The 17,824-nt window shown below is 41.6% G+C and overlaps 1 protein-coding gene across 1 annotated transcript in view; it reads right to left on the bottom strand.

Moving 5' to 3' along the window:
- The window catches only part of SGCZ (sarcoglycan zeta), a 728,738-nt gene that overhangs the window by 471,374 nt on the left and 239,540 nt on the right, over positions 1-17,824 (bottom strand). The gene's annotated exons all lie outside the window — the stretch shown is intronic.

Raw genomic sequence — 17,824 nt, 5'->3', positions numbered from 1 at the left:
TTCTGGATTAACCTTCGCTATGCGAAAACATCGCTGTACGCGGCAGGAAAAGCCTATTGGAACGCATTAAACTTAGTTTAATGCGTTCCAATAGGCGCCAAAACTTACCCCTCCAGCGATGTTTTCGCGGTCCGGCGGCCATTTTGGAGCCGCCGATCAGCTGTTCGGCAGCTCCAAAATGGCTGCTGGATGACCCGAAATGGCCCCCTGTCAGTGTTTTCGCGCCCTCCCCTTGCTTACCGAGACCCTGATAAACATGAAGGGATGAATATTTATTTACCAATTTTTATTCAACCCTTCGTGTAGGCTGGCCGCGGGAATGGAAGCAGGGTTTGCATTCCTGAAGATAGCCTGCTTGTCAATGTTCTTGTCAATAATCGGGACATTGACAAGCAGGCTGGCTGTGAGATGGCAAGCCCCAGTTTCAGTTCCTGCAACCAGCCTGATTGTTCAGCTGGTGATTCAGTCATTGTCAAGCAAGCTGGCTGCGGGAACTGAGCCTAGGATTTGCCTTCCCACAGCCAGCCTGCTTGTCAATGTCCCACCGATCAGCTGTTCAGCAGGACATTGTCTTTTAATGATGGATCGACGAATATTCATAGATTCATCACTAAAAATTTGTGTTTTGTCACTTTGTCCATTTGTCAACTTTGATGAATGATGAATTTTGACAAAGCACCTTTTTAAAAAACTTCATCCCCATCTCTATTTATGACCAAGCAGAGATCTGGACTCAATTTTTATTCTAAAATCCAGAACTATGATGAGTGTGCAATACTGACTTTCTTGGATCTATGCCTCCTGTGCAGACAGTGTCAAGGATGAAATATATTGGTTTTAAAAAATGCAATAATTAACATTCCTCATTTGCATAATATGTAAATTAGGCTGCCTAGATTCTCCAACCGAGAATATGGCATCCTTATCTTATACACAAATGTGAAATGTTCATTCTACATGCTGAGTATTCCAAGGTGCAGGATCAATTGCAGGGATAAAGGAATTTTACAAAATGAACATTTTTGTATCCTTACCTATCCCCCACTAAGAGGAGGAATGAGATACAGGTGCAATTATGCTTAGTGCAGACCCACTGATACAACTGATCTAACCAGCTACTTCTAGAAGCAAATTTTCTTTGCCCTTCAGAGATAACTCAATGTTGACCTGGTCAACAACTAATTATTCAAGATATGGCTGAGATATTTATGTAATCAATATTCTTAAACCATTATTTTTGTTATTAATGCTATTGTGACTTGGAAATTTCATTTTTTTTATGAACTTGCATTCCCCTTCTCTGGCTTTTCTCCCCCACAAATTATACTTACATATAAAACATGTGGCTAAATATTTAACTCCATGGTCAGAATATGCACTGGTGATAATGGCATTGATGTAATTTTCAGCAGTAAATTATCACAAATTAAGAAGTTGGGGTAGATATTGCCTATCTTACGCCAGTCATGCGACTTACTGCACATTGGGCAGTGCCAGTGCTGGCTCCTTAACTGGTAGTGTTTTGCTGCTTAAAGTTATGTTGATAGCATGACCTTGCAAGAAATAAACAAAAAGATCCCAGCCATTGTGTTTGAGAAAATGGATTGTGATCTGTGAAAGCTCACTGTGAAATAAATCGGCAAGTCTTTAAGGTGCCACAACATCTTCTTTTTAATTGTTTATTTTTGTTTATACATGTTGAAATGGACTATTGTCGCTACCTTTTTCAAAACTTGTTCTAAGTGTGACTGATTCCTGGATCGAATCCACTGTGGTTATGTATCTGAAGCCAAGTAAGGTTAGTTTGAAGAAATTCACAAAACTGGAGAGATAAGAATTAGAACCTGTGACTGTTATCATCATTGATACGAATCCTGTGATTGTGGATTGGAAGCTAGAAGCCCAAAAATAGAATCAAAATTGTTTTTAGGGAGTATCAGAAAGGAGAGCCTTTTAATCAAGTGCAATGCATTCAGCTAAATTGGGGAGGGGGAAAATCAATCTCATTGTAATCCAAAACAGGTTTCCCAGATGTATTTCCTCTAAGTGCCTATTCAAGATTGTGATTTGCCAACAAAAATAGTCCCCACCCCTTCCCTCTCTTCTCTGCCACACATGAATATAAGACATTATCCTTAATTGAAAACTGCAGTCAGGAAAGCAATCAGGCTGACGCGGCTAATAACAGGCGTGCCTATTAAAGTATCATTATAGGCCAAATTAAAATTGCATTCCTTTTCTAAATATGAAAGCTTCTATTGTTACAGAATGTGAGTTGCTTCTCAATAAGAATTTGAGAAGGAGGAAATAGGGGAATCAAAGCTTTTATACTTGTAGCCTCTATTGGGAGCCTTAAATCTAATAGAAATATTTCAGATTGATGGCAATTGTTATGGCTTTTATTTCCCTTTAAATCAGTGGCAGAAAGTTAAGACAAAGCGGTAGTTAAGGCCCCTTTCCCTCCTACTGCGAGAAATATACTTTGCGCTCAGAATCAGAAGATGGAAATCTTTTCTTCCAGTGTTTAGGAGCTGAAAATCCTAATGCAGCTGGGTCTTCCAGGTTTCTGGACTGTTGCTGTAGGGATGATGCTGTAGCTGAATGGCAGAGAATGAATACTCTATGAAGAAGTCCCTACATTCTGACCCTGTCATTCTAATTAAAAAAAATCAGGCACAAAATGCCTGATTTCAAAGAATAAAGCAGGACTGCTCGGCAGATTGTTACTGGAAAACAGGGGTGGGGAAGCTGAGAGATCACAGAGCCCATTCTCCTAACCCTACCTTACCTCTGACATCATCAACCTCTCCCAAATGTTGACTCCCCCTTTTCCATTCAGAATGTCACAGTTTTGTTGCCTCTAATACCAGTAACAGATGATACAGATAGAAGGGGATGGGCAGGATCCTGCTGCTGTCTTGATTCTGGGAAGGATGGGCTGGGAAATTCGCCATTAGCATCAGTCACACATTGGAGATAACAGTAGGATTGCTTCCTGTACAACTTGCCCTCCCATTTGGAAGATGTCAGTGTGGCATCCACCCAGGTCATGAATATTCATGTGCTATCCCCATAGACCAATGGGTGTGCTGGAGGGGCAGAGTCACAAGATATAAGAGACTCAGGAGGAGGGGGAGTTTAGTCAGGGAGATTGAGAGTTTAGAGAGAGTTGAAGAGTTTTGGGAGTTTGGACGGGAGAGTGATGGTGGAGAGTGAAATGAAGGAGGATGTTTGTTAAGAGCTAACAACATTGCTTGAACTGTCATCATCTGTAACAATACACAATTTATATTTGGTTCTTTTAAAAATGACATATGGCTTGGACATTCTTCATTAATAATAGATAATGTTGATATAATCAATTGGTGGCAGCTGAAAGACATGTAGCATGAGCTCTTAGTTTGGTGACACAAGCAGGGGTCACGTGGGAATCATGACAGTGAGCCACTTAGAGCATTCCCCAAACTCTGGGGGACTGGAGCTTTCCTGGGGGGCAGAAGGGCATCCCCAGGCAACTAGCAGGAGTCATGTACGTTCATTGTACAGCTAAGCAGTAATGCCAATAAAGGTTTCTGTATGTAATGTTGTACAGCTAAGCATAATATCATTAAAAGTATACAATTAAAAGAGCACATGGAGAACATTATCTAGAAATGCAACTGACGACAGGCAGAAAAAGAGAAAGAAAGAGATACAGAGGGACAGATAAGAAAGACAGAGAGGACTCTAGGGAAGGAAAGGTAAAAAGAAAGAAAATGAGATGACAGTATAACTTTAGGGATTTTTTTTTTAAAAGTAAGCAGACTATTGAAAAGGAACAGAGTATATTGCAAAATTCATGATTTATGCAATTTCCAGTAAACCTCAATATATATGACTTCACAATGTACAGAAAAGGACACCTATTCCCTGACCTTTGGAGTCTCCAGTGCTTGCCTCCGCTATGGCTTCTTTTTCTCCTTTGTTTGCTTGAAGTAACCTCTGAGACACCAGGACTCTGCTAAGTAAAACAGTCTCCAATTTGGCATTGGTCTGAAGCTCTGTTTGGTCATTCAAGAGGTGTGTTTACTTAACATGTAAAGCCTTCATACCTTTGGACTCTCTCTACATGAGTCAGAGTCCCGATTTTCCATGGTTCCAACCTATGAGGGGACAGCTGTCAGGGTAATGGAGGCAATCCATTTCAGAGACTGTTGCTGTCCATATTTAGTACATGATGGAATGACAAGGGAGCAGGGAGGAGCTACCATGCAGAGACATCGGTAGGTCTTTGGGTCTGAGTCTCAAGTCTGAGTTTGAGTCTTTGATATCAAGTCCAGAGTCCCAAGCCCCAAGTCCGAGTCCCTTATTAAAAATATGGTTTTCTCCCCCCAGAAAAAAAGGGAAAGGGTGGATGGTTTCTGAGTTGCAAGTCGAGTTTGAGTCACTGAAAAAAAATAAACAAACCCCAAGTTGAGTGCAACTTAAATCCAACTTGACAGTGAGTCCCATGACTCAAGTTCCTATCCCTGCTAGCATGTTCCCCCTTTCCACGTGTTAAGTAAACACACCTCCTGAATGACTGAACAGAGCTTCGGACCAATGCCAAATTGGAGACTGTTTCGCTTACCAGATTGCTGGCGTCTCAGAGGTTACTCTGAGAGGAAAAGGAGGAAAAGAAACCCTAATGGAGGCAAGCACTGAAGACTCCAAAGGTCAGGGATAGAGATGGGGACGAATAAAAAACATGGCAATTTGTTTTGATCCATTATTTGTCAAGGTTAACAGATCAACAAATACGAATATACGAATATTCTTTGACGAATTGATGGATTGATCTGTTGATTCATCTGCACTTTAAATGGCTGTAACACTGGCCCCCAACCACCTAGAGATACCAAATTTGCAGGGAAGCTTCCTCAGACACATTTCTACTAGTCCTGAAAGATTGGTGAACATTGGATCACGGACCCCTGTGTTATATCATCACAAAGAGGACCCCACCCAAAAAAGCTCCCCCCAGGTACTTAGAGAATCCAGAATTAAAATGGAGCTTCTTATGCCTTTCACCAACACACCTGCCAACTTTGGTGAAGATTGGCAGAAGCTGATAAGCATCCACCCCACAGCCAGCTACCCCAACAGCCTAACCCCGCACCCCCTTCCTTTCCCTACCGTAGCTCCTACCCCACTCCCACCGACACCCCCTTAACTTAATAGCTGCTGCTGAGGTCTCCATCAGGCCTCCACAGCCACAGTGTGTAAAAAGGGAGCCGGGCTGGCTTTAGCAAAGATGGTGGCTGTGGCTTCATTTAGGGCAGGGAAGCTGCAGCTGCCATCTTTGCAAAGGGCAGCCTGCTTTCCGTTTACATGTGTGGCTGCAAGGCTAGAAGACCTTGGCAGCTGCTGTTAAATTAAGAGGGTGTCAGTGGGGGTGGTGTGGCATGGTGTGGAGCCTAAGGTAGGGAAAGAAAGGTGGTGTGGGTAGGCTGTGGTATTGGGTGGCTGTGTGGGGTGGCTGCCTTTCTGCCACTGATCAGCTGATCGGCGGCCGGTAGGCAGAATGGGTTTTTTTGTTTTTGTTTTTAATATGAAGAACAAATAAAAATGGGTAAATATTCATCCCTTCATATTCCTGGGAGTCTCTGGAACCCACAATTACAGATCGACAAATATTTAACGAATCGGCTTTTTTCGTCGGAGAAACTGATCTGCTTTTATATTCGTCCCCATCTCTAGTCAGGGAATAGGTGTCCTTTTCTGTACATTGTGAAGTCATATTATATTGAGGTTTACTAGAAATTGCATAAATCATGACTTGCGATATACCTTGTTCCTTTTCAGTATTCTACTTTTTTTAAAAAAAAATCCCTAAAGTTATGATGTCATCTCATTTTCTTTCTTTTTACCCTTTCTTCCCTGGAGTCCTATCTGTCTTTCTTATCTGTCCCTCTGTATCTCTTTCTTTCTCTTTTTCTGCCTGTCGTCAGTTGCATTTCTAGATAATGTTCTCCATGTGCCCTTTTAATTACATACATTTAATGACATTAATCTTAGCTCTACAGTGAATGCACATGACTCCTTTAGTGGCCTGGGCGTGCCCTTCTGCCCCTCAGGAAAGCTCCAGTCCCCCACAGATGGAGAAATGCCCTAAGAAAAGTTTTCACCACAAAACTGTAGACATTTTCTTGCAACATGCCTGACCATCCTTGGCTATCTAACCCCTTTTAAAAACATCCCAATGAAGCAGAGTCCAACATCTTCAAGGTAGTGTGTTCTAGCATTACAGTTCCTGTTGCCAGGAACTTCTATAGCTGAAATGTATTGAGTTGTAATTTGGATCCACTCTTTTGGGTTCTACCATCTCATCACATCTCATCTCATATAGTCAAATTCACATAGTCCGTGTGGTTAAATATTCTGGAGTATTATTTAATATTCCTGCCTTTAAAGTGCATGGCTAAAACATTTAACAGTTTAACCTAATTTAGTTTTCTGTTCAACTCTTTTTTCAAATATATAATTCAAATATACTCTCTTCAATTACTAGGCATAATGGAGTTTTTGTTCACTGCCATTAAACCTCGTATTTAAAACATGAAGGCTAACCAAGAATCAATATAGCAAAAAGAAAATCGTGGGCAGGCCAACCCTTCTTAAAGGAATCAGTTCTAATGCTGGCCATGAAATTCTTCCCTCCAGCTCATTTACTCTGTTCAGAGAAAGCTCCAGAATTGTCTACACTTCTAGGAGTGAACTTGCCCTTTTTAAAGGAGACTTGTTAAATATTATTAGCTGTATTGTTCTGGAGGAGGCCACAGCTAAATTATTACCTGGAAGACTGGAAGGTCTGCTATAATGGCATGACAAATCTGTACCTGCAGGGTATTGTTGCCGCCTAGAGTGCTAATTGTACCAGATAGGCAGGGTATTAAATAAATAAAAAATAAAAAAATAAAAAAAATAATAAATAATAAATAAATAAATAAATAAATAAATAAATAAATAAATAAATAAATATTTATATTTATATAAATGTGTATATTCCTCCTTGAAAATCCACGTAATACTTCCAATATAATTTCAAATTTTAAATTACAAACATCAAAAAATGAGCACAGTTGAGAAAACGGGTGCAACCATGCTTTAGTCAATGGGGGTAATAAGGACTGCCACTCAAATCTGTGAATAAATATACAGAGAAGGAAAAGGTCTTGAAACACCAATACATTTTTATGCAAATGAAAAAACCAGAACAAAATAAAGGTCGCTTAACATAACACAATGCTACTGGAGCTGACTTATCCAGTCACTACTGGCCCTACTGTAGTTGTGAATTACTATGCTAAGCAATGAGATTTCAACCAAAATCTCACAATCTTGATTCTGGTAATAAAACACTGATGGGAAGAAAAAGCAGATGCAGTTCACACGAAGACAACAAAATGAAGACATCCAAAATTGGCCCTGTTCAACTGTGTGCCCAAGGTAGGTGCCTAGGTCTCCACACCCTAAAGCTGGCCTTGTATGGGGTCTATAAGAAATTGTTTCGCCTCTTAAGGCTTAACAATTAAGAGATATTCCATAGTTGTTGTGGGGTTTTTGGGCTCTTTGGCCGTGTTCTGAGGGTTGTTCTTCCAAACATTTCATATACACCCACAACAAGACACACTAATCAGCCATCCCCTGAATAGGACAAAAGCCTATCTCACAGCCATAAATACTCCACTCCCAAGCAAACAACACCAGAGCACAGAGTGCTGTCCTCTGAAGATGCCGGCCACAGAGACTGGCAATATGTTAGGAACAACCACCTTCAGAACACGGCCAAAGAGCCTGAAAAACCCACAACAACCATTAGATCCCGGTCATGAAAGCCTTTGCGAATACATACTGTAGATATTCCATAGTTTGAGTTTATTTACTCCAAAAGCTACACCTTTCACATAGTAGTGTAACACGATTTCAACAAGTGTTATTTTCATTTCCCCCCCCCCCCTTACTTTATTCATAGCCTGCCTTTCTCCTAATGAAGGCACTCATGGCATCAAACAATAGCTTTTTTAAAATTCATATTTTAAATGAATTAATTAAGATATTACTATTACAATATAATTAAACCAACGTTCTGAGAAATTTGCTTCAGAATGGTGTCTTTCCATAGAATTACTGGGAGGATTGCCAACTGAGTCCTTTATAGACTTACTCATCTGAGTTTCACTGAGTCCAGATGGTCCAATAATATACCCATTTACTTGGACGTAAGTCCCACAGGACTCAGGTATGACTAAACAAGTACAGGATTCTGCAGTAAATAATATCAAAACAAACATTGCTTTTTAATACTGCATATTTAAAATAAAACAAAAATGTATTTATAGGCATATTCTAACAGTTTTAAAATCTGTATGTATATGTATCCATATTTATGCCTCTTTAGCTTTGCAAAATAAATAATAATGAAAAAGCACAATGTTTGCTGATAAAACATGTTCACCCCATTTTCTTCATTGCTTGCCTAGATATTCCAGGCTATTCACATGCATGGAGAGTCTATTATGGAACTTGATTATCTTATGTATCAAAGTGACAGATCTACAGCCTTGGCGACAACATTACAGCTCACCAGCACTAAGGGGCAATTAATCCCTTATGAATCAGAGGAGAGTTACCAGATTATGACAGGCCTTGGAAGTCAGTCAACTCCCCTTAAATGAGGCCACTAGACTGTTAAGGAGAGTACTGGTCTGCATTATAAGCAGCAGCAAACTGTAAATCAAGCATGGGTTGAGCGGGGGCAGGAATGAAAATAAAATAGCCAAAAGGTATATGTCACAATGATTCACTTCATATTTTGAGACTCTTTCAAGATAAAAGAAATTCTGTCTTTTCTGCTCCTGAAAACTCCCTTGGTTCTACAAAATTGTGGTTCACCTATGGCTATGAAGTTTTTCGGCCCACAAGCAATAAATAAAAGATTAGAGACAGTTATAGAGGTTCAGCAGGCAACAAAATTTTAAAAAATTATTTATATACAAGAGAGGACTTCTGTGCCAAACCATTTTCTGCTTAATTAACTCCTGCTGCTCAATGAACCCTTAATTAACTCCCACCCTTACAAGGCCAGAGAAGAATGGAATAATGTTCTTCCTCCAACAATCCATGGGAAAACTGTTCAGATTGATTGTTCATTTATAATATTTCTATCTTGCTCAATATCTGATCCTATCATAGTGGGGCAAGATTTGTAACACATAACTTAAAGCAGCTTTAAACAATGTTAAGCAACAATGAACAATTCAGCAATGTCAAAATGGAAGAGGCAATCCAGAGGACTGAATCCTGATGATCATTGAGCTTGGGTAGGCAGTATAATCTTTAGTCTGGGCACCAAAACCAAGCCCTTAAGGGAGCGCGTTCCACAAATGGGGCACGATAGTTGAAAGGCCCTCTCTCCAGAGCTTCACATGATACACTGCGGAAACTGCGGAGTGTGCAGGCATAGCACTCTGCATGGTCTGTGGTTTGTCACTGGTCAAGCTGGAGGGCACTCTTAAACAGGTTTTTTTTTTTGCTTCTACAAGAAATATCTCCTTGCACAAGCTCCAGAAAGCTCTGAGTGTTTGTGCACTCCTTATGAATGTGACACATTCATAGATGGACATATCATTCATAAACAATATTGCAGTTCATAAATGGATGTAGAATATTTGAGATGCAGTTTTCACTGAACTGAGCAAAGCTCAACTACAGGAACACAATGCTCTCTCTCTCTCTCTTTTTTCCAACTTGTGAAAGTGTGTACAATAATCACGTCCTCCCCTGCAATCCCATTTGACTCCAGCATCTGGTCTGTTTAGCTATAAAGGCAAATAATCAAGGAAATGAAATCTACAGATGATTATATGTATTTCAAGAACTTCTGGAGCAATTCAGATTCTGCTGAATACATGCTGCTTTTAGAGTTTTGAAGAAATTAAGACAAAAAGTAGGTTCTCCAGCATGGTGTGCAACCTGGGGAAAAGGAAAGGGAAAAACAGCCTTTGTGGGTTTCCACCAGGCTAAATAATCCATATATCTAGAAAGAAAATTTGGAAAGAAATAATAATGACAAATGACTAGCCACTTATAATTCCTTCCTTTTCTCAATAATGTGTATATTATATTAGGAATGTAACTTAATGAGGGATAACATTACTCCTTTTGTGTTGTAACTATCATTTAGTGGCCTCTTATACTTAAGGCATGTGATCTCACTAAATGATAGAGGAGGAAGGGATGTTACTTTGTTCATGGGTTGGCTCTTGTTGAGCTTCAAGCTGCTGCCTTTAGCTCTGCTGTGGGTGTTGCAGTATCAATGAGGTGGACTCAGGGAGTGTCTTTTCTTGCATTCTGATTGTTCAAAAGGTGGCTCAAAATTAGCTAGTTTGTTTACTTCCAACAAAGAAGAAAATAAACACCTATTTTAAAGAAATTTTTATGACTTTTGCTGGGAAGGCATGACTGTAACTAATTACTTTTTAAAAACAATTTTCCACACTCAGGGTGACACCTTCTTCTGTAAAGCTGCTTTCCCATATATACATGTGAGCAAGTTCTTTTGAGCTCAACCAGTTTTAATTCTGAGTACCGTATTTGCTGGCATATAAGATGACTTTTTTGCCCTGAAAAACATGCCTCCAAGTGGGGGGGGGGGTTGTCTTATATACTGGGTGCACCCAGAGCGGGCAGCATGTAGCGCAAGGAGGAAACAGGAGAGGTGAACGAGGGAGAAGAGGAGGAGGAGGAAGAAGAGGAGGTGGCGCCTCTTCTCCCGAGGAGGCAGCGGGTGGCTCCGGCTCTCAGGAGCCACATGGCCCAGCAGGAAGCAGCATGGAGAGGCGAGCCCAGCCCGGGAAGCGGGCGGAGCTCGGTCCCCGCCAGCTGTCACTTCCTTGACACAGTTGCCCTCCCGGAAAGCAGCAGCAGCAGCAGTGCCGCCTCCTTCTTCCCCGTGATCTATTAAGTCTCCTCGGGAACCCGGCATGGCGGCAGAGCTGGCGACGAGCGGGGCGGCGCTGGCTTGTGGCAGGCGCTGTTTGCTTGCCAGCTGTTTGCTTGCCAGCAAGAGAGAAGCTGGCAAGCAAACGGCGCCTGTGACAAGCCAGCGCCGCCCCACTCGTCGCCAGCACCACCGCCACGCTGGGCTCCCGAGGAGACTTCCGGAGGCTGGGCGAGCGAGCAGGTGCTGGCCTCTGCCTCGGGCCAGCTGGTAGCCCACACCAGAAACTTGCTTTCCTTCTCCTCCCTCTTTGGTCCCTCTGGCGGGGTAAAAGGCAGAGGTAGGGGGTAGTCTTATACGGCGAGTATATAACAAATGCTAGATTTTGAGTGGAAATGTTGGAGTCGTACGCCCAGTCGTCTTATACGCCGGCAAATATGATAGATATTACAGAATTGCATTATGCTGTTTTACTCCTAAACACATTAATGAAGGGGAAAAAACAACAGGAAAAATCCTATTGGATATTTTAAGGGTGATGACCTTACCAACAGGGGGAGATCTTCAGTAATTAAATAGTCCGTAATTCTGTTCCACTGTTTGTCAAACACACATCCACTCAGCCTCATTGTCTATGAGCTGTGAGACAGCAGCAGGAAATCTTTACATCTTGCCTGCTAGTGAGGTCATCACTCTTACGCTGGTGTAACTTAGGCAACAGGATTTTGGCCAGAGAATATTTTTGGAGTTTTACAACCTCATCTGCTGCCTTCTAGCTTGTTTGACTGGGAGGGACCTTTCTAGGTTGCAAGCAACTATCAATCTGTCCAGCGTTAACCAATAGTTCTTTCCTGAGTTCTAAATTCAGAGAAAGTCCCATTTCTTGGCTAAGAGTTCTTCCCCCCCCCCCAGAGTCTGTTAATGCCCATTGATGGTGGTTGACAGAAAATGTCTGTTAAAATATATTGAAGCAGAATTGCTAAAAGCAGTCATATTGTTAATTTATTGTTAATATATTCACATTTGTAAGTAAATGAAACATTCATATTCTTTATACTACTTAATGTCTCAGAGTGAGTCATTAAGACTATGTGTCAGTTAATGAAAGAGAGCTGGGCTATCTGGAAACTAGTACTGTAGTTATTATAGTCTGTGAGTTCCTGCACTTGCACTGCATAGCTGAGAAGAGTTAACCACCAAATATCAAAACTATGCAGCAAATACAAGGGAGCCTATCTCTGAGTAAACATGCAAACACTGTATTACAAAACACCATCTATTTGCTTCCTTCTGTTAGGAGGTTCTTGTTCCACCTCTAATTATAATAACTGAAGTATTGCTCAGTAAATCTCTAATGAAATGTTTAGTTGTTGGGATATAATGGCATTTCTGTTTGTGCTCCCTTCTGGAGGCAAACCTTGAATCCTTTTGATGGGGACAGAGACATCTGGCTAAACTTCTCTCAGATGTTGTTCTATCATTAGAGTTCCACTTGCCTTCTTTGCATATAGAATCTCTCATAATCCAAGCCTGAACCTTTCAAGCTGTTGCCCATGATATCTGAATAAATTCCTAACAGAGAAAACAAAGTTTGCCTGCCCTTTTGTGCTAGGTGTTATCTGGTTAAAATTATTATATTTTTCCCCTCTCCAATGACCGTTGTCCACTTTCATATAGTAATTATTGTCATTTCATCTAATCATATAATCAGTGGGAATTCAAGTAACCACAAAATTAGAAAATGCAATTATGTGATTTTGTTTGGCTGGGAAGCATGAGAGACTAATCAAGCTAGTAGGAAATGGAGCTTCTCCAGAGTGTTTGACGATGTCATCTTACAACCAGCAGAATCCATATATAACAGATGCAGATATGCGAGAGTGTTGTTAGTTGATTTTATGTCAACTAACAAGGCTCCAGAAACTTGCCTTTTTTTTTTAATCGCCCTGGGGCTCTGACTTTTTTTGTATATATGCTGGGGGATGGATGGATGGATGGATGGATGGATGGATGGATGGATGGATGGATGGATGGATGGAAAAGGCATTGATCATGATCACAGTTGAGTCCAGCATTGTTGGACCACTACCATGACTGAGACCCCAGCAGCCTCCTCCCACCCAACATGCCTGACCTGTTTTAATATCACTGCTTGCTCATCTGTCCTGAGACAGGAGCAAAAGAAAGAGAAACAGAAACCCATAGTAACCCCTATGAACTCTTCAGTTTAGCCCAATGGGTGGGGAAATATTAAGAAGGGGCTGTGATTCAAGCTTTGAGATGAGAAAGAGCAGGAGAGCTGTAGACACAGGAGCTGCTGCCCCCCTAGAAGAAGGTAAGGCCCTTATCTACTACCTTATTCTAGGTAGCAAAATTTCTATCTGTTTGTATAGGAGGAGCACTGAAAGGGTGAATACATGTAGTGATCTTATGCATTTGCATTTTATTTTATTTTAGGGCTTTAAAGACTATCTGGCATACCCAGTGGTATAACGGATAGTCTGAAGGGCTAGGTCTCAAGACACGTGGGTTCAAATCCCAACATAGCCATGGAAGTTCACTGCGGGCGGGGTTTGAACTGGTAAAGACACTCCTTAAATATCTCCCTTACTTTTTAAGCCTTATCAGGATTGCTATAAGTCAAATCTGACTCAACAGCACATAACAACAGAGACTGTCTACTTGCAGCTCATTCCATTGTGTTGTGAATGTGCTGTTTCAATCAATAAATATATCTGGGACTTTGTTCCGACTTGGCTTTAAAGAGACATTTGCATCCTTTCCTGTTACTTTAAGCAACTCATGATCTGGTGTTGGTGAAAAGAACTGAGAGGTGTATAACTGTAGCATCCAGCTGTGGGCTGTGTTATATCCCTATCGCTGCTGTTTTGTTATGTATGTATATATAATTGTTTTTGTAAAGTTTGCATTTGAAATCTTCATTAAAAATTATAAATACATATAGTCCCATAGAACCAGAGAGTGTTACACTTCCACTTACTTTGCCATTCACTCTGAATGGTGGAAAATGTCCAGTGCTTAGGCCTGGCCAGCTTTCAGGGTGCTGGTTGAAGTCTGGGAGAACTGTTGTGCTTCCCCAGATCCTCCAAGTGGGGTGATCAGTCTCAAGACAAGTGCCAGCTGGAAATGGCTAGAGGTGAGTTCCTAGGTTTGAGAATGGGTACAGATGGGATCCCAGGTCACCTTGAGATGGACCTTCCCACATGGAGACTGGGGGAAGCAAAGCAATTCCCTGAGGATTTGGCTGGTACCAACTGACATACTCAGATTTGCCCACCCTATTCATTCATTCATGCGTTCGTTCGTTCATCTTGTTAGCTGTATGATTCAGCCAATCAGCAACCATGACATCACATGGGCATGTCAAGACAATCAGATCAAACTTACAGATATGAAACTCAGTTACTTTCTCAGACAAACTCTTTCATTAACACTGTGGTCATTTTTGGAACCGGATTAAGCCTACTTGTCTTGCAATGCCTACCTGCAAAAGTAACCTAACACAGGTCGGGCTCTCTGGTGAGTGGACATTAGCTCTCCTTATTAGTTCATGCCATCTGAGATTCACTTCTTTACAGCATCAAGCACTAGGCATTTGCTTTTAAAAAACAAGAGAAGTGAGGAAGGCTAGACATTTTCAAGAAGATCGATTCTGCAAACAAGAGCTTTTTCTGAACTGGTGTGGGATCTCAGCATTCACCCAGTCTCACTTAATTTCACATAAAGAAAGGAGCCGCATCAATATGTCAAGAAATCACAAAGGATATGAACCCCTTTCCCTCCAACCTGCTGCCCGGAAGAAATGGGGTAAGGCTTCTACTGCTGGCCAGCATGTGGGCCCTTCTGCTGCTCTGCAGTGGATTCCTCTTGATAACTACCTGCAATCATCCCTGCCCTTTTCTGTTTCTCCTTTCCTTTTTTGTCACAACAACTTTATAACACATTTCTTCATTAACTTTTCTCTTGTAATGCAGTAGGAACCAGTGTAAGACCCTCCCCAGGCACAGCTTCATTAACATGTCAATTACAGCCACACACTGTGAGTTCACTGATATTATGAAGGCTACTGTGCTGTGCTGAATGTGGAGACAGGCAGAGAATACCAAATTAAGTCCTCCAGTTAAAGTAAGAAAGTTATTGTGGGGGGGGGATCAGATGGGGAGACTTTTATAGTTCACCTTCATTCAGTTTGTTGATTCTTCTACTAGCTTCATTCAGGTATACACAGCCTTCTCTACAAAAAAAAAAAAAAAAACCCTCACAATCTTCTGTACTCACCTACCCATCTGGGTGTAAATCCCTGCTGGTGTCAACAGACCTTAACTTCTGAGTAGAGATGCAGAGGACTACATTGCTATACACACAGATAAATTGTTCTCCATGACCAAAAGGATTACATTTCTGAGAATGGAAAGAGTAACCCACATTTCCCCTGCACTGAAGAAGAGAGGAAAGAACATGTCCATATCTGTGTTAAAAATGCACAAAGACATTGCACTGCACTGCAATCCAGACTAGCACATAAAGTGTATTGTTGTCATTTGTACTCTGGAACCAAGACTTGAGAAGAGCAGAGATGATGGTGTCATCTACTATTTGCTGTCCTCTGAGCTTAGCTGCAGCCTTCACAGGAGAAGAAATGGGATGTATTTTGCAAGCAACAAGATACTATTATGAGCGATCCTTGCTATAATATTTGGGCATGACTTAGTTTTCCATTGATAATTATAATCCGTTAACTTTATAAAATATCCACTTCTTGTTAATATCCAAAATGCTAGAACTGGTATATTGACTTTGAGATAAAGTACCAGGGAATAAAGCTCCTGAAGTACCTTAAGCCAATGGTCTTATGTTCCTTAGATTCAGATTGGATTCTTCACTTTTCCTTCCCCCAGGTATGTAGTTTCAGGTCTCCATAGCCAAAATCCAAGAAGCTAATCACCATACTACACTTTACCAGCTTGCTATTCTTGGCTAATCCTAAGAAATGTAATTATACTGTTGTGTGTATTTGTGCATGAATTTGTGTGCACACAGAGAAAAAAATGGTTATGAACAATCAGCACTGTCTGTATTTTTCAGCCTAACTACGTGGACTGTCAAGATAAGTACCTTCTTTTCAAAATGTATCACTTCCACCACTAGTAGCTGTCATTTCCTACCATATCATATATCACTCCCAGTGAATGGAGAATGAAGTGTAATGCCCTACTCAGTTCTTTTAAGTGGACAACATCACAGCCACATCACATGGACTGACATGTTAGCATTTCCGTGAATATCAGCAGTCGTAAGATCAAATCCACACGATGGAGCGAGTGCCTGTTGCTGGTCCCAGCTCCTGCCAACCTAGCGGTTCAAAAGCATGCAAATGCAAGTAGATAAATAGGGACCACCTCGGTGGGAAGGTAACAACGTTCTGTGTCTAAGTCGCACCGGCCATGTGACCATGTAAGATTGTCTTCGGACAAAACGGTGGCTTGGAAACGGGGATGAGCACCGCCCCCTAGAGTCGAACATGACTGGACAAAAAATTGTCAAGGGGAACCTTTACCTTTACCTTATACTCTGTGCAGAGTTGTTCTATAGAGCAGTGGAATATTCCATTTCTGGCCAAGGTACTGGAATGTGTGTGGTGGTTTCTCAGCTCCAAGAATTCCTGAAGGAAGCTGATTATCCCGTCCAATTTCAATCTGGTTTCAGGCCTGGCTATGGGACAGGACAGCTTTGATTGCCTTGGTGGATGATCTATGCTGGGAACTGGCCAAGGGGGAGTGTGTTGGTTCTTCTGGACATCTCACTAGCTTTAATCAACCATGGTATCCTTCTGGGCCGTCTCTCTGGGATGTTACTTGGAAGGGAAAACTAAGAAGGTGGTTCTGGGGACTCTTGCTCAATGCCCTGGCACCTGTGTCAGGTGTCCCTCAGGAGTTGCCTTTGTCCTCCATGCTTCTTAATGTCTACATGAAACTGCTGGGAGACACTGTCCAGAGCCTTGGGGTTTGGTGTCACCAGTGTGCGAATGACACTGAACTCTATATTTCCTTCACATCCAATTCCAAGGAAGCTGTCTTGGTTCTAAACCAGTATCTGGTACAAGCAATGGGCTGGATGAGGGCAAACAAACTGAAACTTAGTCCAGACAAGATAGAGGTGCTTCTGGTGAGTTGAAAGGCAGATGAGGGAATAGAGATACAACCTGTGCTGAATGGGGTTACACTCCCCCTCAGAATTCAGGTTCCCAGCTTGGTTGTTCTCCAGAATTCATGCCTGAGCCTGGATGCCCAGGTTTCAGCGGTGGCCAGGAGTGCTTTTGCACAGTTAAAACTGGTATTCCAGCTGCGTCCATTCTTTGAGGTGTCTGATTTCACTATAATGGCACATGCCTTAGTTACATCCCACCTGGATTACGGCAACACACTCTATGTGGGTCTGCCTGTCAAGACAATTCAGAAAATGCAGCAGCCAGACTAGTGACTGGGGCCAGTTATACAGAACATATGAGGTCCCTGTTACAACTGCACTGGCTACCCGTCTGCCTCTGAGCCTAATTCAAATTTCTGGTCACTACCTATAAAGCCACTTAGGTCCAGGTTACCTCATATGAGCCTTCTCACCACTTAAGACCATCAGAGGAGGCCTTCCTCCGAGTCCCATTGCCAGCACAAGCACAGCTGATGGGGATATGAGAAAGGCTCCCTCACTTTTATCCTTCCACGAACAGCTGAAGACCCATCGTTTCACTCAGGTTTTTAACAATCATGATTGAGTCCCTCAATGCCTTTTAAAAGTTAAGATAGGTTTAAATGTTTACTCACTTTTAATTATTCAATTGTCTTG

The sequence above is a fragment of the Pogona vitticeps genome, chromosome 5, assembly GCF_051106095.1.
Source record: "Pogona vitticeps strain Pit_001003342236 chromosome 5, PviZW2.1, whole genome shotgun sequence".
Taxonomy (NCBI): Eukaryota; Metazoa; Chordata; class Lepidosauria; order Squamata; family Agamidae; genus Pogona; species Pogona vitticeps.
Note: the sequence above shows the minus strand (reverse complement) of the source record. Positions and strands in the feature narration are given on the sequence as shown.